General features: G+C 39.1%; 1 protein-coding gene across 4 annotated transcripts in view; it reads right to left on the bottom strand.

Moving 5' to 3' along the window:
* The window catches only part of Coa8 (Cytochrome c oxidase assembly factor 8), a 119,519-nt gene that overhangs the window by 87,901 nt on the left and 15,474 nt on the right, over positions 1-16,144 (bottom strand). The window lies entirely within an intron of this gene.

The raw sequence follows: 16,144 nt of genomic DNA, 5'->3' as shown, positions 1-16,144 counted from the left end.
CGTTTCAAATAAAGAACCGATGAGATTTTGCAAATTTTATGCGTTTTTTTTTTTTAAAAAGTTATCAAGCTCTTAACAAATCACCCTTTATTTGGTTTCATCATTCCCCTTTTTATACAGACGAAGTTCACTTCGCAGATTAGCTAAGTGCTCACCAAAATCTATTCATTTTACCTATGCGGAAGATACCAAATACGTCGCGATTGGCTCCGGAATTTGACGACGTTAATTGAAACGACGTAAACAGAATTAAAAATTGCTCATACTTACTCCTAAGTCCATTATGTATGTATGAGCGTGTACATAATAAAAAACTTCAAAAATAAAAGTAATTCAGTCTTTTATTCATAAAAAAATAAATAAATAAGTATATATACGTAAAGCGAACATATAAACAAAAAATATCAATTCATTATTCAAAATTTATGTTCGTACAGATCCCGGTAACATTTAATACTTGAATTTAAAGAGTGATACGGTCAAAATAAACTTGACGTATTTCTTTCAATTTTGCATTTAAAAAACCTGAACACCCCTCATTTTGAAGGTGTGTGTGTGTAGAATGTTGCTCCTATTTTGATTTTGTAATTCACTCCTCAGTTGTCAAAATGCCGTCCAAGCAAGGTTAGGTTAGGTTAGGTTAAAGTGGCAGCCCGATTAAATTTCAGGCTCACTTAGACTATTCAGTCCATTGTGATACCACATTTAAATAAAAGTACCTATTACATATGGGCACTTCTAGTCTTAACCAATGAACCTTCTCGATTATTTTCTTTTGTGGAACCAACCAGATTGCTCCAAAAACATTAACAAACTGCTTAAGTTGACGTTTTCCAGGTCAGCCAGTAATCTAAAGCTATATGCTCCTAAAATTCGCTTACGCCTTACACAAAAAGCAGGACACTCACACAAGAGGTGTTTAATTGATTCCTTTTCCTCCACATCATGACAGCTTATGCAATAGTCATTATACTTCGCACCTATAGTTTTTGCAAATTCGCCTATCAGGCAGCGACCCGTTATAGCATATATTAGGAGTGCTATCTGACGCCTTGAGAACACTAGCATATCTAGTGTGCGGTTTAAATTTAAATGGGGCCATATTTGCTTGGTGTCGTTGCAACCCTTGCATTTTCCCATCGAATATTGGCCATCATAACAGCCTTCTCACGCAGTAAGAGCTTGCAGGTGGCCAGAGGCATACCAACAGATTCTAGTTCCCCTGGAATATGTAAGGTAGTTCCTAGCCTTGCTAACACATCTGCTTCGCAGTTCCCCGGTATGTTCCTATGGCCAGGCACCCATATTAGGTGAATATTGTACTGCTCAGCCATCTCGTTGAAAGATTTGCGGCAGTCTATGGCCGTTTTCGAGTTAAGGAACACAGAGTCCAAGGATTTTATTGCAGGTTGACTGTCTGAGTATATATTAATGCCAATATTTGTTGGAACATTACTTCTCAGCCAATTCGCCACCTCTCTTATTGCCAATATTTCAGCCTGAAAAACACTACAGTGATTAGGTAATCTTTTCGCTATTCGAATTTCCAGATCTTTAGAATATAGTCCGAACCCCACTTGTCCATTCAATTTGGAGCCATCAGTATAGAAATCTATATATCTTTTATTCCCCGGGGTCTGTGTACACCACGCCTCACTGTTGGGGATTAGAGTCTCAAACTTTTTGTCGAAAAGTGGTTTTGCCAGGGTGTAATCCACTACGTTAGGCACATCTGGCATTACTTTGAGGACCGAACTATGACCGTAACTTTTTTCCGACCACAGCGATAGCTCGCGCAACCGCACAGCCGTTGTTGCAGCTGACTGTTTGGTCAAAATGTCTAAAGGCAATAGATCTTACTAAGGCAATAGGTCTTACTAAATGCGCCTGAGATACATAAGCTCGCCATACGCTGAACTTCATCTAAACAAGTCGGTTTCTGAAGTGCCGGCCACCAGACTACAACACCATATAGCATTATAGGTCTAACCACTGCCATGTATAGCCAATGCACAATTTTTGGTCTTAGTCCCCACTTTTTCCCTATTGCCTTTTTGCACGAGTACAAAGCTAACGTGGCTTTTCTCGCCCTCTCTTCAATATTAAGCCTAAAATTCAGCTTCCTGTCCAAAATAACGCCAAGGTAAAGGGTGATTTGTTAAGAGGTTAATAACTTTTTAAAAAAAAAAAACGCATAAAATTTGCAAAATCTCATCGGTTCTTTATTTGAAACGTTAGATTGGTCCATGACATTTACTTTTTGAAGATAATTTCATTTAAATGTTGACCGCGGCTGCGTCTTAGGTGGTCCATTCGGAAAGTCCAATTTTGGGCAACTTTTTCGAGCATTTCGGCCGGAATAGCCCGAATTTCTTCGGAAATGTTGTCTTCCAAAGCTGGAATAGTTGCTGGCTTATTTCTGTAGACTTTAGACTTGACGTAGCCCCACAAAAAATAGTCTAAAGGCGTCAAATCGCATGATCTTGGTGGGCAACTTACCGGTCCATTTCTTGAGATGAATTGTTCTCCGAAGTTTTCCCTCAAAATGGCCATAGAATCGCGAGCTGTGTGGCATGTAGCGCCATCTTGTTGAAACCACATGTCAACCAAGTTCAGTTCTACCATTTTTGGCAACAAAAAGTTTGTTAGCATCGAACGATAGCGATCGCCATTCACCGTAACGTTGCGTCCAACAGCATCTTTGAAAAAATACGGTCCAATGATTCCACCAGCGTACAAACCACACCAAACAGTGCATTTTTCGGGATGCATGGGCAGTTCTTGAACGGCTTCTGGTTGCTCTTCACTCCAAATGCGGCAATTTTGCTTATTTACGTAGCCATTCAACCAGAAATGAGCCTCATCGCTGAACAAAATTTGTCGATAAAAAAGCGGATTTTCTGCCAAATTTTCTAGGGCCCATTCACTGAAAATTCGACGTTGTGGCTCGTTAGTAAGTCTATTCATGATGAAATGTCAAAGCATACTGAGCATCTTTCTCTTTGACACCATGTCTGAAATCCCACGTGATCTGTCAAATACTAATGCATGAAAATCCTAACCTCAAAAGAATCACCCGATATTTTGCACACTCACCAAAGGGAATTTCAGTACCCCCTAAGGAAATGGGCCAAACCGCGGGTGTTTTGCGATCTTTGCAGTACATGACTAGTTCTGTCTTTGCTGGATTTACACCAAGACCATTATCTTTCGCCCATTTCTCAGTCATCCGGAGAGCTCTCTGTATAATATCTCTGATTGTTGATGGGAATTTTCCCCTGACTGCTAGCGCCACATCATCTGCGTATGCCACCACTTTTATCCTTTCTTTTTCTAGGGAAACCAGAAGGTTGTTTATAGCAACATTCCAAAGAAGAGGTGATAGAACTCCTCCTTGGGGAGTGCTTCTGTTCACATACCTTTGTATGTTTGCTTGCCCTAGTGTGGCTGAAATACGTCTCTTTATTAGAAGTTCGTCTAACAGCCTAAGTATACCTGGATCAACATTCAGAGTTGTCAGTCCATGTAATATCGAGCTCGGATAGACATTATTGAACGCCCCTTCGATGTCTAGAAACGCCACGATTGAGTATTCTTTGACAGATAGTGAGCTTTCAATAAAGCTGACTAGTTCATGTAATGCGGTCTCAGTAGACCTGCCCTTCGAGTATGCATGCTGTCGTTTCGCGAGCAAACTTGAATCCACGCTAGTTCTAAGATACATGTCCATCATCCTCTCCAGGGTCTTAAGTAGGAATAAAGATAAGCTGATTGGTCGGAAATCCTTCGCACTCGAGGCTTTTCCTGCTTTAGGTATGAAGACGACTTTTGTTTCCCTCCACTTTTCTAGAATATATGCTAAGTTTACACATCGTTTATGTATCACCGTCAACCAGGGGATAATTCTTTCAGCCACTGCTTGTAATTCCGCCGGAGTAATTCCATCAGGTCCGGGGGATTTGAATGGTCCAAAGCTATTTAAAGCCCATTTTATTCAAGATTCCGACACAATTTCCTCGATAGGAAATGACCGCTGAGCCTCTGTTACACCGACAGAACATGGTTCAACCGTCTGATTTCCAGGGAAGTGTATGTCCAAAAGTACCTCCAACGTCTCCTCACTGGACGTTGTCCAATTTCCCTCCGATGTTTTAATGAAACCTGGAGCGGTGTTAGTGGATGCTAGTACCTTCCGTAGTCTGGAAGCCTCTGACGTATTCTCAATACTGCTACAGTAATCATCCGAAGAGTTTTGTTGAGACCTTCTCAGTTCTCGTTTATATGCTCTCAGATTCATCTTGTAAGTGTCCCAATCCTCCGGAGCTCTTGTGGACTTTGCTTTGTTAAGAGAGAAGTTCACCACTGTGGTATCACAATGGACTGAATAGTCTAAGTGAGCCTGATACATCGGGCTGCCACATAACCTAACCTCATATTACTTAACTCTGTAGTCCACCATGGCGGCCGATTTTTTCCCCTTGGCTTTCCTCTAGGAGAAGCAGCTTTCAGTGAAATGTTGAAGGCCTTAGTAATCCGCTCCACTGCGTGTTCGATATCTTGCACAGTGCTCATATTTGTCTCCGGCATTTCCGGTATCATCAAATTGAACGATTCCCTATACCTATTCCAATCAGCTTTCCTAACATTTGGCGGAAATATGGTCTTTGAAGTACGAACAGCCAATCTGAAACTGATTTAGCGATGATCTGAGAAGCTATGTTCCTTCAAAACTTGCCACTCAGATATCTTATCATTCAGTTCCGGAGAGGTCAACGTTACGTCCAAAACCTCTTGTCTGTTCCTGGTGACGAAGGTTACCGTCCAAGCAAGAAGAGCAGCGTATCAAAATTTTGCTCGCGAAAATCCGAGCTACTCGCACGCAAAGCTGGCAAAATCGCTAAAAGTTGCCAAATTAACCGTTACAAATGTAATTAAAGTGTTTGGGGAACGTTTGTCGACAGCCAGGTAGTCTGGATCGGGGGGAAATCGAAAACCGGAAGCCGCTGAGACGACAAAGAGAGTTGCCGGTAGTTTCAAGCGAAACCCTAACCTCTCTCTCCGAGATGCCGCAAATAAGCTGGGTGTATCGTCTACAACCGTGCATCGATCCAAAAAACGAGCCGGACTATCGACTTACAAAAAGGTAGAGAGACCAAATCGCGATGATAAACAAAATACGACGGCCAAAGCGCGATCCCGGAGGCTGTACACAACGATGCGTGGTAATGGACGACGAAACCTACGTCAAAGCCGACTACTGGCAGCTTCCGGGACAGGAGTTTTATACGGCAAAAGGATGGGGAAAGGTAGCAGATATTTTCAAGCACATGAAACTGTCAAAGTTCGCAAAGAAATATCTGGTTTGGCAAGCCATCTGTACCTGTGCCTTGAAAAGCAGCATTTTCATAGCTTCCGGGACTGTCAACCAAGAAATTTACGTGAAAGAGTGTTTGAATAAACGTCTGCTGCCTTTCCTGAAGAAACACGGTTGTTCCGTACTGTTTTGGCAGGATTTGGCATCTTGCAATTACGGTAAAAAGGCTATGGAGTGGTACGCCGCCAACAACGTGCAGGTGGTTCCCAAGGACAAGAACCCTCCCAACACGCCAGAGCTCCGCCCAATTGAGAAATACTGGGCTATTGTCAAGCGGAACCTAAAGAAGACCAAAAAAACCAAATTTTGACCGTATCACCCTTTATTGATTCTTTTGTCGATTCAAAAAAATCGACGACGTAAATCGAAGTGCGATGGAACAAAAAATTTGACGACGAAACAACGTGAACCGAGGCGACGTAAATCGAGGGATTGCTGCATCGTGGCTAAAAAATACATTATCTTCAGTAATAGATTAGGGTTCATTTGTGTCATAACAATGGCAACATAACCAAAAAATTGAAAAGATCTTCACAAAAATTTGTGAGAAAGGTAAAGTTATATGTAGTTTGTTTCAAGAAACATCAGGATTATAATGACTACGTCGCACAGAGGGGTGAAATCGCAAAAAATGGATATTAATTGGAAAATAAAAAAAGAATTGAAAAATACTTAGTAGCCGATTAAAATATATAAAATTCTACAGCACTACTGAAAATTTCAATGTCATATGTTGTTGACAAGTAGTCAAGCTGCATTTTAAAACGTGTCTAAATTTTGGCTATTTTCAAAATATTCGTGATATTTAAATATGAGTTGGCGTTAGAATATTAATTTTGTAATAAACTACAGTTCCTAGGCTCTCATATTAAGTAATAAAATGTTGCGTGTTTTGTGCGATATTTTTTTTATTAAATTAACATGAAAATAGTCATCCAAGCAAAGAACACCAGTTTTTGTCTTTTATTTGCTTTTTCTTCGTTTTCTTTGTTATAATTGTTATTTTTGTATATCGTTAGCAACTGCAAAATTTAGAGTATATGCTCAGAATACAGCTCAACTTTGAGCGATGCTTGTAGTTTTGTCGCTAAGCTTTGTTTAGGCCGCTAAGCATCACTCAAGAGGGCAACGAACCAGTCTTGAACCACCGTGACATAAACAAGTGCGAACTCGTCTGCCCCCCGTGAAAGTTAACGCATAGTGTTATTGAACTTTGTTTTAATATTATTAAAATACAATTAAAAATAAAGACAAGTACAAGTGAACATATTAAAAGCATAGTTATTTACAGGTGAACTATTAGTGACACAAACAAAAACCCATGGACTCGTCAACCCATAATCGAAACCCAAAGCATACAACATAAAATTGGGGACCACAAATCAAACGTCATCAACATAGTGAATAAAATCACAACACCAAACATTCCTTGTACATATAACATTTAAATAATTTGCCTTAAATCTATATTGCACCATAATGTAATGTAAATTGTATAAAATAAAATAATTTCTAAATCTAATTGTAAAACTTAAAAGCTAATTTAAAACTTATAAATAATAATAAATAATGAATTGAACTAATAGCACATTAAAAAAAATTAAACAACATTTTGAAATAATTGTAAATAAACTTATTTGAATTTAAATTTAAACCCTCCCGGTGTTCTTATTTAGAAAGGCAAAATTTAATTTTTCAGTTTTCATCAGTGTTTAAGTTCAAATGCCGTTTTATTAGTTTTGTTCAATCCTATAATCGTTTTTAAGAGTAATCCCGCCGTTAGGATTTGTCTACACCTTCTCTGCCTTTCGGTACGAAAATAAGGACATTTTCTAACGTCAAATGCCATCAACCCCCGCCTTTCGGCATCCAAGCTTTTTGACATTCTTACTTTGGGTCTCTCTCGCTTTGGTATTTCTTCTACGAAGGTAAATATTGTTTGACGAACAATAATTAATTCAATAAAGCCCAATATCTTGGTTCAAATTCTAAACCAGTGCCTTTTTATTTCTTTTACGAAGGCAAAGGCTACGCCACCACCAACAACAAACGATTGACGATCACCATCCTCTACGAGGCATTTTCAATTTATTACACAAATATTTTTATTATCAACAACCAAGGTATGTACTTTCAGTGATAATTAAAAAGTGAGCATATCCTTCGGTTTAAATATAAATAAAACAAAAATAAACACTCGCCTACGGTCGCTTTACAACTCGTATTTTATATCGGTTGTACATTAAATCTCTACGAGAAAAAATTAAATTATCCGTCGGTCTTTAATACCCGGTTACATTGTCATTAAAGTGTTGAAAAGTGCGTTTAATTCCACTTTGTTTTCGTCCAAATATTCAACGTCAAAGTTGCATTTAATTTTCGCTGTATTTTGTCATTTGTTTGCGTATATATTGTTGTGTTTTTCTTTTGGTTTTTTGATCTTCGATCTGCAAAAAAAAACAAAAACAATTGCATTGGATGTAAGCATTGGTTTGCCAATAGGCATCAATAGTAAAGTGTTATACAGTTGCCGTTCAACTTGCTACCCGCTTGTTCTGGGAAGCAGCGAATACCTAACTATATAGCTACTATATATATACACACGTACGCACACAGGTGTTCGAACTGCATACACGTTGGTTTATTAGCGTGGGTCGCTTACGGCGCGAAATTATTAAAATAATTTTTTGCGAGTTCAGTTGGAAAAAGTATTTATTGTTGATTCATTCGGATATCGATCGTTGACTATTATCGTTCGTGTTACGTGATAGTGTATCCTACGGTCGGTCGATATAAAAATAAAATAACAGTATTTGATATGCATATATTATATTATTTTAATATTGACATATTTGAGTTTCCACGAAACTTTTTGATTTTTATATTATTGTTGTTGTTGGACCTTACCGTTCGGTAGCGTGCATCTTATAGTCCGTGCACCCTACAATCGGTCAAGTTGATATTTTACAATTTAAAGTTCACGACTTTTTATTGTTTTCTAATTTTTCCATTTGGCAAGTGATATTCACGATACACTTGCACAAATTTTGTGTATCTACGTACACTGGGAGAAATTTTGAATAATATATACACTGAGAGAAACTCTCTCGAAATATATAAAATTTTCAATTTTTCCAATAATTCGCCACGCGAAAATTATTTTTTGTACTCTACGAAACACTGAAAATATTTTGTGTATTCACGATACACTTGCAAAAATCTTTTGGTACAAGCGGTATACAGGAAAAAAATTTTGTGATATTTTCCAAATAAAGATTTTGCATATATTTCGCCGCGCGAAAAATGGTTTCTTGTATTTACGATACACTTGAAGAAACTTTACGTGTTTTCATACACTTAGAGAAATTTTTCCCCAATTTTTACAAAAAGTTAATATACTTATAATTTTCCTTACAGAGCTAATTTTGGCTGGTATTTCCAATACACTGTAAGGAAATTGGTGTATCGACGATACACTGTAAAAAATTGGTTGTACTCCGTACACTGTGAGAAATTTTCTGATCTCATTTTTTGTTTTTGTGGTAATTACGTTACCTTGTTCACATTTGTGGTACTTTCGGCACACTGCCAAAAATATTGTGTGTTGACGATACACATTTCGCATACACTGGAAAAAACTGAATTTTCATTTGTTCGACGACAAATCGAAGTAGCGTTTGGATCGATTTATACTCTTTTCGAGAGTTTTGGACATCACGTGTCAATTTTTTCGCCCTTTAAGTTTGACAGTACTTTGTCATAATGACTACTACACCACTAACTGCTTTCACAAGAGCAACTGACGCAGTAGTCCGATTTGAAATGAAGTTTCACAGTTTGCGAGACGATGATCTAACCGCCTATAGACTAGAATGTCATGGTTCCGAGGCTAAGTCGTTGTGGGAAAAAGTTAAGAGCTTATTCGACGAATGTCTTGACTGTGTGCCCACACAGAGCAACGCCACCGAGGCAGTCGCCGCTGCTGACGGCAAATATGATGGGGCTTATAATTGTTATCTGAACGTTATGGAATCAATTCATCGTAAATTGGATGCACTACGTGCACCATCTAAGCATTCTGCTAAATCGCCACGGTTGGAGGAACAAACATCACTTTTAAATGTTTCTCATAGGTCCGATGAGTTACGCGGCTCTTCCACCAGCTCTAGGGGAGACAATAGTTCCTCCCACAGTCTCAATCTACCGCCTTGTGATATAGATGTTTTTGACGGCGATTTTCTTAATTAGCCGGCATTTAGAGATTTCTTCACAGCGGTATACATTAACAATAGCCGACTTAGCGATATTGAGAAATTGTGTCATTTGCTCAAGAAGACCAGTGGTGAGCTCGCGATGTTGTTTCGAAATTTCCGCTCATGCATAGAAGCTTCGCTCTTGCGTGGAAGGCACTAAGGGGTACTTATGATAATACCCGCTTATTGGTGAACCACCAACTCAAGTTATTATTTGATTTACCGGTCTTGGAGTCTGAGACCAGTTCAGGACTGAAGAAACTACAACGTGGTATCTCGACTGACGATTGGGATCCCATCCTCGTCTTTTTATGCCTTCAGAGGTTGCCGAAATGTACTGTTACACTTTGGGAACAGAGTATTAAGGACAAGTCTGCTTTGTCTTCTTGGTCAGATTTGGACTTCTTTCTCACGGAAAGAATCCAGACATTGACATGTCTTCGCGATATCCGCGTCAATGCCGCCAGGCCTCCGGCCAACAAAAGAATTCGCTCGCATTTCACGAATGCGAAAACGACTCGTTCCCCAACAGGTACGCCTCCTTCCTCCCAATCCTCTCCTGACAGATTATGCGTTCTCTGTCGACGACAGCATCACCTCAGAACGTGTTCTAGGTTTCATAATCTTTCAGTTCTTGAGAGGATGAATATTATTAAGCGCCATCAGTGCTGCATGAATTGTCTGTCCCGCAGATATGTTGCAGCTAATTGCCCCAGCGCATATGATTGCGGTAAATGTGGTAGAAGACACCACACTCTTCTGCACAGGGATATATCAAATGATCCCATAACTGCTCCGGTCGTTTCCGCACCGCTTATACGAAATACCGAGGTGGTATCGTTGGATGCCGATCAGCCTTCTACGTCGACTGGCATTGTGTCAGGGACGTCGAGTAGACTGGTATTCCATACTTCACGTACTGGAAATGTATTATTAGGGACTGCAATGTTGAATATCGTTCACCAGGGTATCACGTATCCTGCTAGGGCCTTAATAGATCCCGCTTCGGAATCATCCTTTATTACGGAAGGATTGCGGAACCGACTTGGACTGAGTACGTCTTCGACTTCGGCCACAATTTCTGGTGTGAATCAAAGTGTTTCGATCACGTCGAGAGAACTTTGTTCACTTTGCATTGGTACCCCACTAGATGAGTCGCTCCTACTGGAGACTACAGCGTATGTTCTTCCGAACATTTCCGGCAACCTGCCATCTTTTTCTCTAGATCGTGACATTGTGTCTAGTATGCCAAATCTACGTTTGGCCGACCCCAATTTATTTGTTTGTCGTCCTGTTGACCTTCTATTGGGCGCGGATCTTTATACGAAAATTTGATTGCACGGTACTTGGACGAATTTTTTGGGATCGCTACTAGCGCAAAACACAGTCTTCGGCTGGGTTGTCACGGGTCCTATCCCTTCCTCGAATATTTCTGTCTACACGACTACTGTGGACCTCCCCAAGGGAAATGGCCTTGACGAGACACTTCTCCGCACTTTGGGAACTAGAAGAGCTTCCCCGACGTCCTCTCTTATTTGATTTAGATAAGTTTTGCGAGGAAAATTATAAAACGACATCCCGACGGTATTCTGAGTGAAGATACTCTTCCTCTTGAAACTTATTTCTTCGGACAAATCGGAAACCAAGGACGGCCTGACTGACATAATTTCTTCGAAATTAGTCATCCCTCTTGTGGAAACCATGAATTAAGACGATTCACCACGACTTTGTCCGGGGGTATATACAGTTATACCATATGAGGCCAGTTTAGGTTACGTCTACAAATAAAAATTTGTTATCTGCCTTATCGCCGGTCATCCACCGATAGAAAGACAATTTGACTTCGATTGGTTTTCACTGCCTTGAATGACATTTTTACACGTCGGTCCGACTCAACAATCAGACTTGTTTCTCCTCGTTTTGAGGTGGAGGTTGTATAAATTCGTGTACAATTGCGATATCACACAGATGTATCGCCATATATATGTTTACCCGTCCTAGACATTTCTGCATTGAATACAGTTATGATATTCTCTGCAAAATATTATCCGGAACTTTTAGTTACAGACAGTGACTTGGACAACTTTTGCATTTGGTTGACGGCACGGAGAATGTTTCCTCTTTATGTACAAGTCCTACGGAAGTGCATGTACGTTGACGACGTATTGACGGGGTACCATATTTTGAATAATGCGTCTGGTTCAAAGGGCAATATACACCACAATTCTGAGCTGTCTTCTCACATAGAACGCGACGCTATTTTACCACTACTGGTTTTAACAATGAGATTATGTGGAATGCTTTACAGGTCACGCCTCGATGATAACCCACGGTTATATTTACAAAACTGTCTGCTTTTCTACGAAAGCGGTAACTTTACATGCTACTTTTGATTTGTCCACGACATTCTCGACGAGAACTATTACTCCTCACTACGTGGAAATTATGTCGTCTTCGCGATATTCGTCCGGGGACTATCGGTCGTCGTTTATTCAAATGGATTACATCCATGTCTTTTAGGGAGTTAACATAGGTCTATCTGTCGCGTTATGCTCGCGTCCTCTCTAGTTTTTGTTTACGTGAAAAATCTTTGGTTTGATGGCCACGTTCGAATCGCAATAGATCGGACTAAAAGTTGTAAGGCGACCTACGGTTTCTGGTCACCCTGACCATTATGTTAATTTGGTTTTCCGTTCCGTCATCGATATCTTTCTATATTTTCATAGATAGAAAACATAGCAAAGATGGCTGCTACCCTTCCAGAGTCTGAGGACGACGTCCCCATGTTAGATGAGGAACGGGAGATTAATTCTAGCATCGCACCCCTTGCCGATGAACATACCATCAGTACGACTACTGATTCTGCCATTCTGGCCGACAATGTTGCAACAGCAACCAATAAAAACCGTTGACGACGGCTTCTGGAGTTCATCCAGGAGAATTATTTGTGGCTACGCCACCCTTTCCGGCACCAGTCGAAAGAACCAGGGCTCGAGTATATCGACATATACGCATGGCATCATTCACGTGATTGCAAAGAATTCGGGCCGATGCGCTTTAAACGAAGACTGCAGACCGTAGTGCTTCACAAAATGAGACCACAAATATACTCTAGCCCCGGTCAACTTAAAACAAAAATATTAATATAATCTCATGTGTAGAAAATTTTATTTATGCATAGGTATGTATACAATATTTTTACAATATTAAATTGAGCCGACGGGCTTTTTGGGCAGCAAATAAATCAATGACTTTTTCAGTCGGCACATTTATTCGGCGATGAACCGACATTAATGCCAATCCATTGAGTCTACTCTCGCTAGTCGAATTTCTAAGATACGTCTTTAATCTCTTCATTGTTGAAAATTAAAGTTCGGATGAGTACGTAGTAACTGCAGGGATGGAAAATGCAGTACTATAGTACTTTTTTCAATACTTTTTCACCCCGGTCAGTACCGTAGTACCCCCGCGAATGATTTAGTACCTTTTTTGTAGACATTTTTGAGTCGATATCAGATTTATGGTACAATATCTTTGACAAAATATTTTAATATTTTGAGAAAGTCTTTATCAACCTTATTTGCTAATAGTCTTTTACAAATATGGCAAAACAGACATGTTCATGTGGGAAGAAAATCTCGATTTTGTAAAAGACATAGTCAAAAACAGGATTTTATTGATCTTCAAGAACGTTTTAGTCGAAAAAAGAATGCGATTCTATATTATCGATTTTTTATTTCGGTAGAAAATGTTGTCAAAATTTTATTTCAATTGTAAATTTTGTAAAAATTTTATTTCTATAGAAAATTTTTGCAAAATTTTATTTATATAGAAAATTTTGTCAAAATTTTATTTATATAGAAAATTTTGCCAAAATTTTATTTTCTTTAAAATTTAGTCTCTTGACAATAATTTTTCAGTGGAATTTTTGTAAAAAGTACCTTTCCGCTCAAAAATACCTTTTTTGTACTTTCTTAAAAATTATATTTTCCATCCCTGAGTAACTGGCAAATTGACCAAAATTTTTAAAAGAATATGCACGTTTGGCCATTCTTCGTTGAGCCTTTGCTGTGTAGACATTGTTCCTTGCTTGTGAAGAGAAACCTTTTTGATTTTGTATTCAGTTCTAACTGTGTGCATTGATTTGAATACTGTTGGACAATTTCATTGTCTTGTTGGTGGTTGTTATTTTGTGTATCTGGTGTGAGTGGTTGTGCAAAATTAACCGCTGGCCTTAGTGGTGGCCATGGAAAGTGGTGTGGAGGAGAAGGCTGGGCCTTCTAAGTCCATGATTGTTTGTCATATTGATACTGACAAAAAATGTGACAATAAAAAGAAACTGACGAAACCTATAAAAGGCAGAAATGTTAGACCTGCGATTATTAATAATTGTGAAGTAGCTGAAACGGGGGTTGACGAGGCTATGAATGTTGATGTGATTGTTAATGATGGTGATGGTGGTATTGCGGCGAAAAATGCGAGACCGCGAGAAGAAATGGTGGTACATGAAAGCAAAAAAAGAAGAGTGAATGATTCGTTGGTGAGATATTCGAATAATCATAAAGGTGAGCCACACGTATTGGTAGACACCTCTGAGGTAGATAATGGTACTAACAAAAAAGTTAAAAATGGTCTCTATTTTGTACAGAAAATAAGAGACATTAAGTCTGACGAGTTTGACAAGATCAAGAAGATCGATGCAATTGGTGTTACGTTATATAAATTAACGTTTGAGGATGTTGAATCAGCCAATAAATTTTTAGACAATGAAGAGTTGAGGAAAAGAAAGTTGAGGGCCTTTGTCCCCAGAAACTTTGTTGAAACTTTCGGTGTCATTAGAAATGTGCCTTTATGCTATAGTGAACAAGAGATTTTAGAAAATGCAACTTCAAGTATCAATATTACTTCTGTTAAACGTTTTACCAGGCGCGATGAAAAAGAGGTGGGTGTTTTTCATCCAACTGAAACAGTCAAAATCGGCTTTGCGGGTGATGATCACCCTAGTTGGATAGTGTTTGAAAAGTCTGTTCTGGTTGTCAGCACATACTATCCTGCTATCAGACAGTGTTACAACTGTGGCCGCTTGGGCCATACTAAACTGGGTTGTCGGTCCAAGAAACGATGTATAAAATGTGGTGCTGATAGTGAAGTCTGCAATGGCCAATGTGGTGGTAAAAAGTGCATTCTGTGTAAGGCTGAAGGCCATCTTGCTAGTGACAAGGAAATTTGTCCGAGCTGGATAAAAGAAATAGAAACCAACAAGATTATGACGCGTAAAAAGATGTCAAAACGTGAGGTACTTCAGAAATACAACAACCAAAATCGTTTTGATCTTTTAGCTGATGATGACAGTTTTCCGGAATTATCTAATGGAAGGAATAGAAAGAAGACTGCCCCAGTGAGGGAGGATATGAGAGACAGAGATGTTAATCAAATTTTAACCCCATACACTTATAGCTCTGTGGCTAAGAGGCAGAGAAAAGAATATGTTCATCGCACCGGTGTGCAAACTCATCCGAGGATGTTTCCGGAAACGCAGCCCTCATCGCCTGTTTATATGACAAGTGAGCTGAGAGTCAGTGAACTCGAGAAAGTCACCAATGAGATGCTGGCTTTCATGATGGACTTTTTCAAGATGTCTGGTAACACTGTTGCTATAGATGCTGCTAATCATTTTAATTCGCGCCTGGTAAAATGTGGTTTGGTGCCTCAATCTTCTAATTCTAGTCTTTTATCTAATTCTTCATTTTATGGTAAAGATACTACAGTATAATGTGCAGTCGTTTACAAAAAACAAGAATTATCTAGAATTTTATGCGAATAACTACAACTTTGACATTTTAGTGCTGTCTGAAATTTTTTCTGAAAACAGAGATAATAGAAATAGAATGATTAATTTCAATCTTGTTCAGAAATTCAGACCTGATGGCTATGGGGGTGTAGCCATTGCTCTGAGGAAATATATAAAATTTTCCAGAATTGTATTTGAAACTGAATTTGACATAATAATTGTCAAAACCAGTAATCTTCATACAAATTTTACAATTGCGTCGGTTTACTTCCCTCTGTCTATGCCATTGTATATTCTGGCTGGTGAAGTAGGAAGACTATGCAATTTTTTAGATAGACATGAGAATGTTATTCTGATGGGAGACTTCAATGCTCGTAACACTGTTTGGGGAGATAATATCTCCAATAGAAAAGGGAAAGAACTGGAGACCATTTTTAGCTACTCTAGATTAAAATGCATCAATTCCAATAACATCACTTTCAGAAGGAACGACGAGTCTGATGGTTCGGTGCTCGATCTCACTTTCATTAGTACATGTTTGGAGGGAACATGGACTGTGAGCGACTGTTATCTTGGTGGCAGCAGACACTTTCCCATTACGGTTGTCATAGATTCAAGGAAAAAATCAAAGATGAAATTTCTATCCAAAAATAAACTTCTGATGTCGCTTTCGAAGTTGGAGCTTGAGCCGGATTTGGATAGTATACAAAAGTCTATGAAAGATGA

This window comes from Haematobia irritans, chromosome 2, assembly GCF_050003625.1.
Source record: "Haematobia irritans isolate KBUSLIRL chromosome 2, ASM5000362v1, whole genome shotgun sequence".
Lineage (NCBI taxonomy): Eukaryota > Metazoa > Arthropoda > Insecta > Diptera > Muscidae > Haematobia > Haematobia irritans.
This window is presented reverse-complemented; position numbering and strand designations above follow the sequence as displayed.